Source organism: Gorilla gorilla, chromosome 10, assembly GCF_029281585.2.
Source record: "Gorilla gorilla gorilla isolate KB3781 chromosome 10, NHGRI_mGorGor1-v2.1_pri, whole genome shotgun sequence".
In the NCBI taxonomy this organism is placed as follows: Eukaryota; Metazoa; Chordata; class Mammalia; order Primates; family Hominidae; genus Gorilla; species Gorilla gorilla.
The window spans coordinates 136,254,989-136,266,022 of NC_073234.2; the positions used below are offsets into that span (position 1 = coordinate 136,254,989).

An 11,034-nucleotide genomic window follows, 5' to 3' on the forward strand; every position below is an offset into this window, starting at 1 on the left:
CTCACTGCATCCTCCGCCTCCCGGGTTCAAGTGATTCTCCTGCCTCAGCCTCCCGAAGAGCTGGGACTACAGGTGCACACCACCACACCTAGCTAATTTTTGTATTTTTAGTAGAGATGGGGTTTTGCCATGTTGGCCAGGCTGGTCTCCAACTCCCAACCTCAGGTGATCTGCCTGCCTCAGCCTCCCAAAGTGTTGGGATTACAGGCATGAGCCACCACGTCTGGCCTAAGTCTCAAATAATTTAAAAGGACTGATATTATACGAAATATGCTCTCCACTACAGTTTAAATTAGAAATCACCCAAAGGAAAATCTGTGAAAATCCCCAAATATGTGGAAATTAAACACACTCCTAAATAACCCATGGGTTAAATAAGAGGTCACATGGAAAATTAGAAAATATCTTGAACTGAATGAGGATGAAAACAAAACATATCAAAATATGTGGAAGGCAGCTAAAGCAATGTTTATACAGGCAAATCTACAGCATTAAGTGATTATACTGGAAAATAAAAAAAGGTTCAAAAATCAAAGTTTTTGCCTTAAAAAAAAAACTAGAAAAAAAAGAGCAAATTAAACTCAAATCAAACAGAAGGAAGGAAGTAATATAGAGCAGAAATCAATGAGACTGAAAACTGCAAAATTCCTTTCTGCAGAAATCCATCAGCTGGTTCCAAAATTTGTATGAAAGCAAAGGAAGTAGAATAGCTAAAACAATTTTGGGGAAAAAAAGTTGGAGGATTCACATTAACTGATTTAAACACTTACTATAAAACTACAGTATTTATAGTGTGAATTGGTGAGGAATACACGTACTGTTCAATGAAACATAGATTCCAGAAATTCACAAATTTATAACCAATGAATTTCTAACAAAAGTGCCAAGAGGAAAGAAAGTCTTTTTTGTTTGTGTTAGAGATGGAGTCTTGCTCTGTTGCCTAGGCTGGGGTGCAGTGGCGTGATCACAGCTCACTACAGCTTCGAACTCCTGGGCTCAAGAGATCCTCTGCCTCAGCCTCCCAAGTTGCTGGGACTACAGGTGTGTGCCACCACTTCCGGCCAAGTTTTTTATTTTTATTTCTTGTAGAGATGGGGGTCTCCCTATGTTGCCCAGGCTGGTCTTGAGCTCCTGGGCTCAAGTGATCCTCCTGCCTCAAGCCTTCCAAAGTTCTGGGATTAGAGGCATGAGTTATTGGGCCCAGACTAGGAATAGTCTTTTCAACAAATAGTGTTTGAACAACTGGATGTAAATATGCAAAACAAACAAAAAGCCTCACACTGTATGCAAAAACAGATCATAAGCTTAAATGTGAAACTGAAATCCATAAAGCTTCTAGAAGAAAACAGAAAAATCTTTGTGACATTGGGTTAGGTTAAAAATTTCTTAAAACACAAAACAGATCATAAAAGAAAATTTGATAGGTCAGACCTTATCAAAATAAAAACTGCTCTTTGGCTGGGTACGGTAGCTCACACCTGTAATCCCAGCACTTTGGGAGGCCACAGCAGGCGGATCACTTGAGGTCAGGAGTTTGAGACCAGCCTGGCAGATGTGGTGAAACCCCGTCTCTACTAAAAATACAAAAATTAGCCTGGCATGGTGGTATATACCTGCAGTCCCAGCTACTCTGGAGACTGAGGCAGGGGAATTGCTTGGACCTAGGGGGCAGGGGTTGCAGTGAGCTGAGATTGCACCACTGTATTCTAGCCTGGGTGACAGAGGGAGACTCTGTCTCAAAAAAGAAAAAAAAAAAAAACAAAGCTGCTCTTTGAAAGACACTGGTCAAGAAAATGAAAACACAAGACAGAGACCAGGAGAAAATTCTGCAAAATACATATCAAATAAAGAACTGAGGCGGGGTGTGGTGGCTCACACCTGCAATCCCAGTACTTTGGGAGGCTGAGGTGGGCGGATCACCTGTGGACGGGAGTTTGAGCCAGCCTGGCCACCATGGTAAAACGCTGTTTCTACTAAAAATATAAAAATGAGCCAGCTGTGGTGGCATGCATTTGTAATCTCAGCTTCTTGGGAGGCTGAGACAGGAGAATCACTTGAATGCGCGAGATAGAGGTTGCAGTGAGCTGAGATCGCACCATTGCACTCCAGGCTGCGTGACAAGAGCAAAACTCCATCTCAAAAAAAAAAAAAAAGAAGAGTAAATTTCACTGTTCACAAACTACACCTTTAAAAATCTGACTTTAGTATCCCAGTCAAAAGACAGTTAAGATGGTGGCTGGTACTGGGGTGAAACTCATGGTAGCTGTGAGAAGTTATCTGGTCTTAGATACATTAATATTTGGGAGATGTATCTACAGGATTTCCTGATAGAGTGAACACAGAGCATGAGTGAAAAAGAAGCCAAAGATGACTACTACCAAGCAACTCGGAGAATGAAACACCATCAGCTGAAACGAGATGGAATAAGGGAGAGGGCAGGGAGGGGGAAGGAGGGGGGAGGGGGAAGGGAGGGGAGAGGGCAGGGAGGGGGAAGGAGGGGGGAGGGGGAAGGGAGGGGGGAGGGTGGAGGGGAGGGGTGAGGGGTGAGGGGGGAGGGGAGGGGGAAGGGAGGGGTGGGGGAGGGGGAAAGGAGGGGGGAGGGGGAAGAGGTCAGGGGGAGAGGAGGGGGAAAGGAGGGGGAGGGGGGAGGGGAGGGGGAAAGGAGGGGGGAGGGGGAAGGGGAGGGGGAAAGGAGGGGGGAGGGGGAAGGGGAGGATGAAAGGAGGGGGGAGGGGGAAGGGGAGGGGGGAGAGGGGAGGGGAGAGCAGAGGGGAGAAGGGAGGGGAGGGGAAGGGGTAGGGGAGAGGGGGGAAGGAGAGAGAGAGAGAGAATGTGTACATGCATATGTTGGGGAGAGCAAGGGTGGTGAGGAATTCAGTTCTAAGCTTCCAGTCTGGTATAAAACAGAGATAATCCCATTACTTATCTCATAGTTTTGTTGTTTCACTTTGGGTAAACATCACTGCATTCCTTCATTTCAGTTAGAAGTCCTATCAGGCTGACTTTGTTGTGACCCTAGAAGGAAGCCCAGCCATCACTTAGTTCTGCTTACTGTAGCTTGATGGATGTTATAGTTAATTTTATGTATCAATTTGACTGAGCTAAAGGATGCCCAGCTACGTGGTTATACATTATTTCTGTTTACTGCCTATTTCTGTGTGTGAGAGTGTTTCTGGAGGGGATCAGCACTGAAGTGGGAACTGAGTTCAGCAGATGATCCTCCCCAGTGTGGGAGGGCATCATCCAATCCACCAAGGGCCTGAACAGAACAAAAAGGCGGAGGAAGGGCAAATTCTCTCTCTCTCTCTCCTTGAGGTGAAACATTCAACTTCTGTCCTTAGACATTCCCACTCTTGATTCCTGGACCTTCAGACTCAGATCAGGAGTTACACCATCAGCTCTCCTGGCTCTCAGGCCTTTGGACTTGGACTCAGTTTCACCACTGGCTTTCCCGGTTCTTTAGCCTGCAGATGGTGGTGCTTCACAGCCTCCATCTCTGCCCGAGCCAATTCCTATATAAATCTCTTCTTACATACCCATCGTATATACCCTATTGGTTCTGTTTCTCTGGAAAACCCTAATACAATGGGTCCTCCAGCACTCACCCCAAATTAAGCATGTTTCCTTTTACAAAAGGTAAAAATGTCCACTCTTCGTAAGTCCTTTAATCAGGTCCCAAACTCCTCTAAAATAAATTTCTCCAAAATTCTATTTCTATATTTCACTTTGCATGCTCACTGTTTATGCCACTGTTTATGTGAAGCAGAGGTTAGGATACCTTGGGAATTCATGTCTCAGCCACTTGTATCTCTGATACAACTTTCCCTTCCTACTGTGGAGTTTATCATTTCCACTAATAGGTGTGTGCTTAATAAAAACAAAACATGAATTGCTTCTCTTCTCCCATCTCTTTAAGCCATCTGTTCCCCTGTAGTTCTGTAGTTCCTTATCCTTTTTGCAGAGGCTCTCCATTTTCTCCTTTACACTGTCATTTTAATCTGGGAGTTGAGAGAAAGAATCTGATAACTGCCACCCCCTCACACCACTACCACCAAAAAAGCCACTACGAATTCCCACTGAAAGCCTTTTGTTCTAAAGGGAGAGCCAGTCCTGTTCCTACTGCAGTACTGTCACCTAGAAACCAAAATTCTCAGCTGACATAACATTTCAGGACTAATCTAATTCCTAAGAAACTACTCAGCACAGTTCAAAACATAAAACACCAGCTGCAGCTCTTGCCTCTTTATCACCAGTCTGAAACCTCAACCTGTAAATTCACAATAGCAACTGTACCGGCTTAGTTTTATGGAGCTTTTCCTATGTGTGGGGTACTGTGCTAAATAAGTGCTTTAACTAAATCAGCTCATTTGATACTCAAAATAACCCTGTGACAAAATTTTCATTATGATTACTCATAAAAACAGGACACCTTGGAGATAAGCAAGAAGCAACATTTAGACTGTGGACCACAGAGTAGGACATTTAATTAATCCCCCAAGAATTATGAGATTGGTTTTGCCTTATATTATTATTTTCTGACTCTAATATTAAAAAAGAGAAAGAAAAATACAGGTGTGCCACCTCTTAAAGAAAATGAGCTATTTGGGGCCGGGCACGGTGGCTCACACCTGTAATCCCAGCACTCTGGGAGGCCAAGGTGGGCGGATCACCTGAGGTCGGGAGTTCAAGACCAGCCTGACCAACATGAAGAAACCCCATCTCTACTAAAAATGCAAAAAATTAGCCAGGTGTAGTGGCGCATGCCTATAATCCCAGCTACTCGGGAGGCTGAGGCAGGAGAATCACTTGAACCCGGAGGTTGCAGTGAGCTGAGATCACACCATCGCACTCCAGCCTGGGGAACAAGAACGAAACTCCGTCTCAAAAAAAAAAAAAAGCTATTTGGAAATGAAAGTGAAATTCTTTTTATTTTACTTTGAAATCCTTATATCCAAGGAAGAAACCCAAGGTTGCCCTCACAGCAGGTCCAAAGCTCACTATACCATATAGGAGGCCTGTTTCCATACTGTAGTTTAATATTAGAGATTTGAGTTGCACAGGAAGACTCTTTACAAACAACCGTGTGTTAGACAAATGTTTTACTGAGCACTTCCAAAGCATAAGAGACTATTTCAGGCACCACATCAGCACTATGGGGATCTGGTGATAACTCACTGCTTCTGAGTCAAGATTACAATCTAAGTAATAAGATGTGCATAAAATAACTTTAAATGCACTACAAAGAAATCTACATTTCAATAAAGGAACATAAGCACTATAGGATTTCAGAGGAAGAAGAGATTGCTTCCATTGGAGAAGGTCAAATTAGCCCCTTCTGAAGAGGTAAAATTCGAATTATTCTTGAAGAATAAGTAGGATCTGAAAATGTGAGATCCATTAGGGAGAATAAGATTCAAAAGCAAAGGGTACAATAAGAACGACGGCATAATGACAAAGAAGTGTGGGGCATGTGTTAAGTACTTGGAGCTTACTTGGAGCATGGGTACCAGAAAGGGAACAGAGGAAAACAGGGTTGGCCAAAGAGGTTAAATGTGACTGTGGCAGGCCTTAAAAAGGAGACAGCCTCGATAGGAAACTAATATAATATTCTAGGAAGAACGTCTGAATCAAGGCAGATACCAGAAACATTTTAACAAATAGGATGGAGAGCATTTGGGAATGACTTAGTATGAGGAGCAAGAGACATGTAGGAATGAAGCTGGGTAAATGAGAGGATGGTAGTAGGTTAATAAAAACATGAAACAAGCCAGGCGCAGTGGCTCATGCCTATAATTCCAGCCCTCTGGGAAGCGGAAGTGGGAGGATCACTTGAGGCCAGGAGTTGGGAGACCAGCCTGGGCAATATAGTGAGACTCCATCTCTCCAAAAAAAAAAAGAAAAAAAAAAAAAGGAAAAAGAGAAAAAAAGGAGGAAAAACAGATGCATACAAGTAGGGAGAAAAAAGAGTTGTTGAGTTTTAAAGAGTGTGTGTGTGTGTTGAGTTTCAAGTGACAGAAGAATATTTAAGTGGTGAGATCCATTTTTAATTTATATAACTGAAGTGGGCTGTAAATGTGGGGTTACAGCTGAAAACTGAGATCTCATCTTGACACATACACATGAAGCTGACTGTGAGTCTGCACAGTACTGACCTTTGAGAATAAGCATGCATACAGGGTGACACATTTTCACATGTGCTCTACTTTAATCCTTATGAAGCAACCTTGTGAGAGAAATATTATGATGTCCTGAAATTATAGTATTTGGCCTGTAAGTTCTTCCCAGCCAACGAGTTCACAGTTAGAACCAGTTTTACGTTAACCACATCTGCTGAATACAGAAAAAAGGAAACCACTACAGATGGAATTTTAAGTCTTCAGTTTATAACAGACAATCGAGATAGAATGTTTCAGTTCATTTTTACTCCTTGTAGCTGCCTGACCCTTCAACACAATCATGTGCTAACCAGTTCCAAGCCAACTATGCCCCTGGTTAACAAATGGGCAATGGAGTGGTGAAATGTGATCAGTGGTCCATGAAGTCTTTTTGGTTGTCTCCAACAGGGGTTGGAGCGGGCTCTGAGTAGGGGTGGTTGGTGGGGACTCTGCCCTCTGAAGTACCCTTTGAGAGATTGCCCAGAAGAGAGATAGGCTGTGAATAGCTTCCCCGTAAACACCTTCATATTCGGGAGGTGGGAAGCAGAGGAGAACCATGGATGTTGCCAACCAAGGAGATGTTAGAAATCTTTGCTAAAACAAATGAAGGCATTTCCTCTCCCGTCGCCATACTCCTTCTGCAATCTTACACTCATTCTCCTTTTCTTTCACAGTGAACAGAGATCAGCTATGCTATTTTCACCATTAGTATGAAAACCAGTAAATGAAGGTCCTATACTACTCTAGTTAAACCAGAGCTAAAAATAACCTTTTGTGTTTCCCTTTCTGTACTCTTTTCATTAACAATAATAAAACAAGTGTTCATAACTGTGTGCACATAGTAGGTAAAACGTGCCAAAACTATACAATAATTAATCTCTCAAATCATCACATGGAATCTGATACATCTTATAAAAACTAACCCTCCAACTAATAACTGAAACATACATTTCTGAACTATTAATACTTTAGAGATGGAAGAAAAACAGTACAAATCTATTTTATAGGGGTGAAAAATGAGGTTCGGGCAGCTTAGTTTGTTGTAACATTCTTGCCTCATTTTGAAACTCTTCTATGTTAATCACCTTGGTATTATATTACCTCTCTGCATACATCTTATTTGTCCTGTTAGACCACAGTCTCCTGGAAAACAGGGACCCTGTTCCAACTTCCTTTTAATGATGTCTAACAATATGCTCCACAGATCGACAGTGCATACTAAATGTCTGTAAAATCAGTTATCACTCAGAAAGGAAGGCAGAAGGAAGCTCTTAGCCAAATAACATATAATTCTAAACTCAGAGTGAAAAATTCATTTTATTTTTGAAACCACACCTACCCTTAACCATCCTCATGATTTATGAAATACTCTAAGCATGTAGCCCTTGCTAAACAGTAGTTCTTTCGTTATCTCTCCTTCAAGAAATCTAGGCAAGCTTGTTCGTTAGTCATAGATATTATAAATAGAGTTACAGATGATCAAGAATTCTGACAATGAAGTCTAAGATCTATCCTCTGATCCACTGTGCTGTCACTCTTACAACAAAACGAAGGAAGTTTAACATTTTATAGTCAGAAAAATCTTGAGAAAATGTTTTACTGGTTTCATTTCCTTGATTGAAAAACTCTTCTCCCTCTTAAAAGATCTCTTCTATGTTGATAGTATCTTGAAAAACAATATCCTTATGCCTTGATGTAAAAAGCTTAATGTAAAGACAGAAATCTGTGTGGTCTCTCCAAGTCAGTATTACAGAATTCTGACACCACATATACAAGCCCCTGCTATTCTAGGATCACAAGAAACAGCTAGCCTCGGAAAATGAGAGAGAGGTGAACCATTCCTAACATCTTAACAGCCACTTCAAGCAACCACTTGTTCTGCAAATACCACAGGCCCCTTGAGAATCCTTAGATTTGGTTGGTAACTTAAATTCTGGCAATTTCCCTTGCAACAGAACTGTTCTATCTGAAATGGGCATTAGCAACAGAAAACTATGTAACCATATTACATTCTCCTTTGTACTTTTTATGGAATTCAAATGAATTCACATTTCAAAATTGAAGTAAGGTAGCATTTACAACAAATCCAAGCAGACCCATGTGCCATCATTTCTGTAACTTTGGAGTGTGCACCACATTGTCTGTAAAGCTGGCCACCAAGAATGCCTCTCATCTCTGCATATATCTGCTACTCTTCCCACCAAGAAGGGGAGTCTATTTCCCCTCCCCTTGAATCTGGGCTATCCTTGCAACTTTCTCCAACCAAAAGACTGCTACAGAAAGCAGGCTGTGCCAGTTTTAGGCCTAGATTGAAAAGAGATCTAGCAGGCTCCACTTTTGCTTTCTTGGCACCTGAAGCTGGCATGCAAGGAAGTCCAGGCTCTCCTGTTGGAAAGAGGCCACACAGAGAAAGAAGCCCAGCAGAAGACAACTACATGAGAAGGGTTGTGGGGAGGAGCACTTAGACACCTCAACAAAAAGCCAGTACCAAGGCTCTATGCATGTGAATGAGACCATCCTGATCCTTCAGTGCTGGTAGAGTCCGGCAGACACCACACGGGACAAAGACAAAACCATCCCAACTGAGCTCCGCCCAAATGCAGATCCGAAGAATCATGAGCAAATACAGCATTTCTGGAAGGACAAAACTTTAAAATGGCAAACAGATTAGTGGCTGCCAGGAGTTAGGGACCAGAGTGAGAATGGAGGGTTAGCACCGGGAAGGTGTGGGATATTCTTACAAAATGGCGACCCAAGGGATACTTTCAGTGTTAGTTCCATTCACTATCCTGGCTGTGGTGGTGCATACCGAAACACAGGCAGGTGGTAAAACTGTACACGCCTTAACATGCACACGTGTGTGTGCATACATGCATATACGAGTGCAAGTAACCAGGGGTATCTGAATAATATAAATGGGTTGTATCAATGCCAATATCCTGGTTGTGTTGTTAAGAGTTTTACAAAACGCTGCCCATTGGGAGAAACCAGGCAAAGAGCACATGAGATCTCTGCATTTTTTTTTTGTAACTGCATGTGAATCTATAATCATGTCAATAAAAATTTCAAAATGGTGACATTAAGCTACTAGGTTTTGCGGTAGTCTGTTTTACAGCAATAGATAATAGATAACTGATACAGGGCAGTAATATTTTAATGTAACTTGTTAGCTAAGATTTATAAGACTAACTGGCTGTATATCTGATGTTAATAAGTACTAGCTATATTATTAATATGGTTTTATTTTTGCCTAGTTTATCTGCATTTGACCAAACAGTTCTCAATCACAAGCAATAATTGTCCCTTCAACTGGCTAGAGAGAAATGTAAAGAGAAAAAAGGCAGATATGAAAAAGGTTAATATTGTCAAAGAGGTACTTTCCTCATATTTTAACAACTCTGAAATTGGAGCGCATTTTATAACTGGCAGCATTTTTTTATTGGTGGTACAAAAATAATGTTAAATCAATAGTCTTCAATTAGCTGAAATACATGATATTAAAATCTTAGTTCTTCCTGAATCCAAATTGGTATTTAGCTGCATTTGAAGGCATTAAAGATTTTTGAATTTTCCATAATGCTTTTTAGCACTGTATTTGTACTTACTCTTTATATCATACAACAACCTTCCATTTATTATCAGAAGGGAATGCGACTCCTGTAAGTCAATAGATAACTTCAACTACCACAATTTACTAGGCAATTAAAAATACCCACCTAAAAAGGAAAAATCAAAAACTACAATATGGCAGAGACTGCAAACTTCCTTCCAACATTTATTCTCTCCCTCCTTTTTGGTAAAATAATCCTGATTTTTAAAATAATGCATTTCCAACCTTTCCTGCAGCTGTTACATATACACACACACACATGACTAGTGCCTAAATTCTGACAATATCAAAATGGTATAGTCTCTACTATCCAGGTGTGTTGGTGGGCGCCTGTAATCCCAGCTACTGGGAGGCTGAGGCAGGAGAGTCACTTGAACCCAGGAGGCGGAGGTTGCAGTGAGCCAAGATCACACCACTGCACTCCAGCCTGGGCGACTGAGCAAGACTTCGTCTCAAAAAATAAAAAATAAATAAAACTCAGACACGGTGATTATAAACACAGCCCATACTTACTACTTAAAACAAAGGAACTGTCTTAAAGCTATAAAATGCTTTACCAAAACAAGGAAGAATAAAAGGACATAGACACGAAAGGCTAGAAAAAGAAATGGTCTCCTGAGAGATGGGCTATCTGAATTTGGTAGGTTATCAGACACAGGCTCGAGTGCAGTGAATGCATATTTATTTTTTCCTTATCAGCTCTACAGGAGAGGTGTGACTCTGTAGTAGACCCTTGTTGGATACTTCTCCAGCATACTTTCTTCCTTCCTCTCCTAGGAGAACCCTGATTTGGACTGTACTCACTCCCGGCTCCAGCTTATCCCAAACTGCGACCAAAAACAAGCACACAGCCAACGCAGATCAATCAGGGGCCAAGAAGATTTGATTCGGGGACTTCCATTTAAGCCTCCTGGAAACGCTGTCCTAGTCAGTGTGGAGGATCAAGTCTTGGCTGAAGCCAGATGTACCTGAATTTTTCAGCTACTCTATTGGAAAAACTTTTTATCACTTAAGCCATTTGGGCTGTCTGTTCTTTGTGTCCAAACATTCAACAGATAAAATTTTTAGAGTAATCAAGGACCATATGTGAAGTCAGAATTAGAGGTATTGCCAAGGTACCTATTGGTATCTATAATAGTTACCATTCCAAGAGAGTGGTCAGACTCAAAAAACCTCATGAGCTTCATCATCACTGGCCATCAGAGAAATGCAAATCAAAACCACAATGAGATACCATCTCACACCAGTTAGAATGGCAATCATTAAAAA

General features: G+C 41.5%; 1 protein-coding gene across 6 annotated transcripts in view; it reads right to left on the bottom strand.

Moving 5' to 3' along the window:
- The window catches only part of SPPL3 (signal peptide peptidase like 3), a 137,815-nt gene that overhangs the window by 64,676 nt on the left and 62,105 nt on the right, over positions 1 to 11,034 (bottom strand). The gene's annotated exons all lie outside the window — the stretch shown is intronic.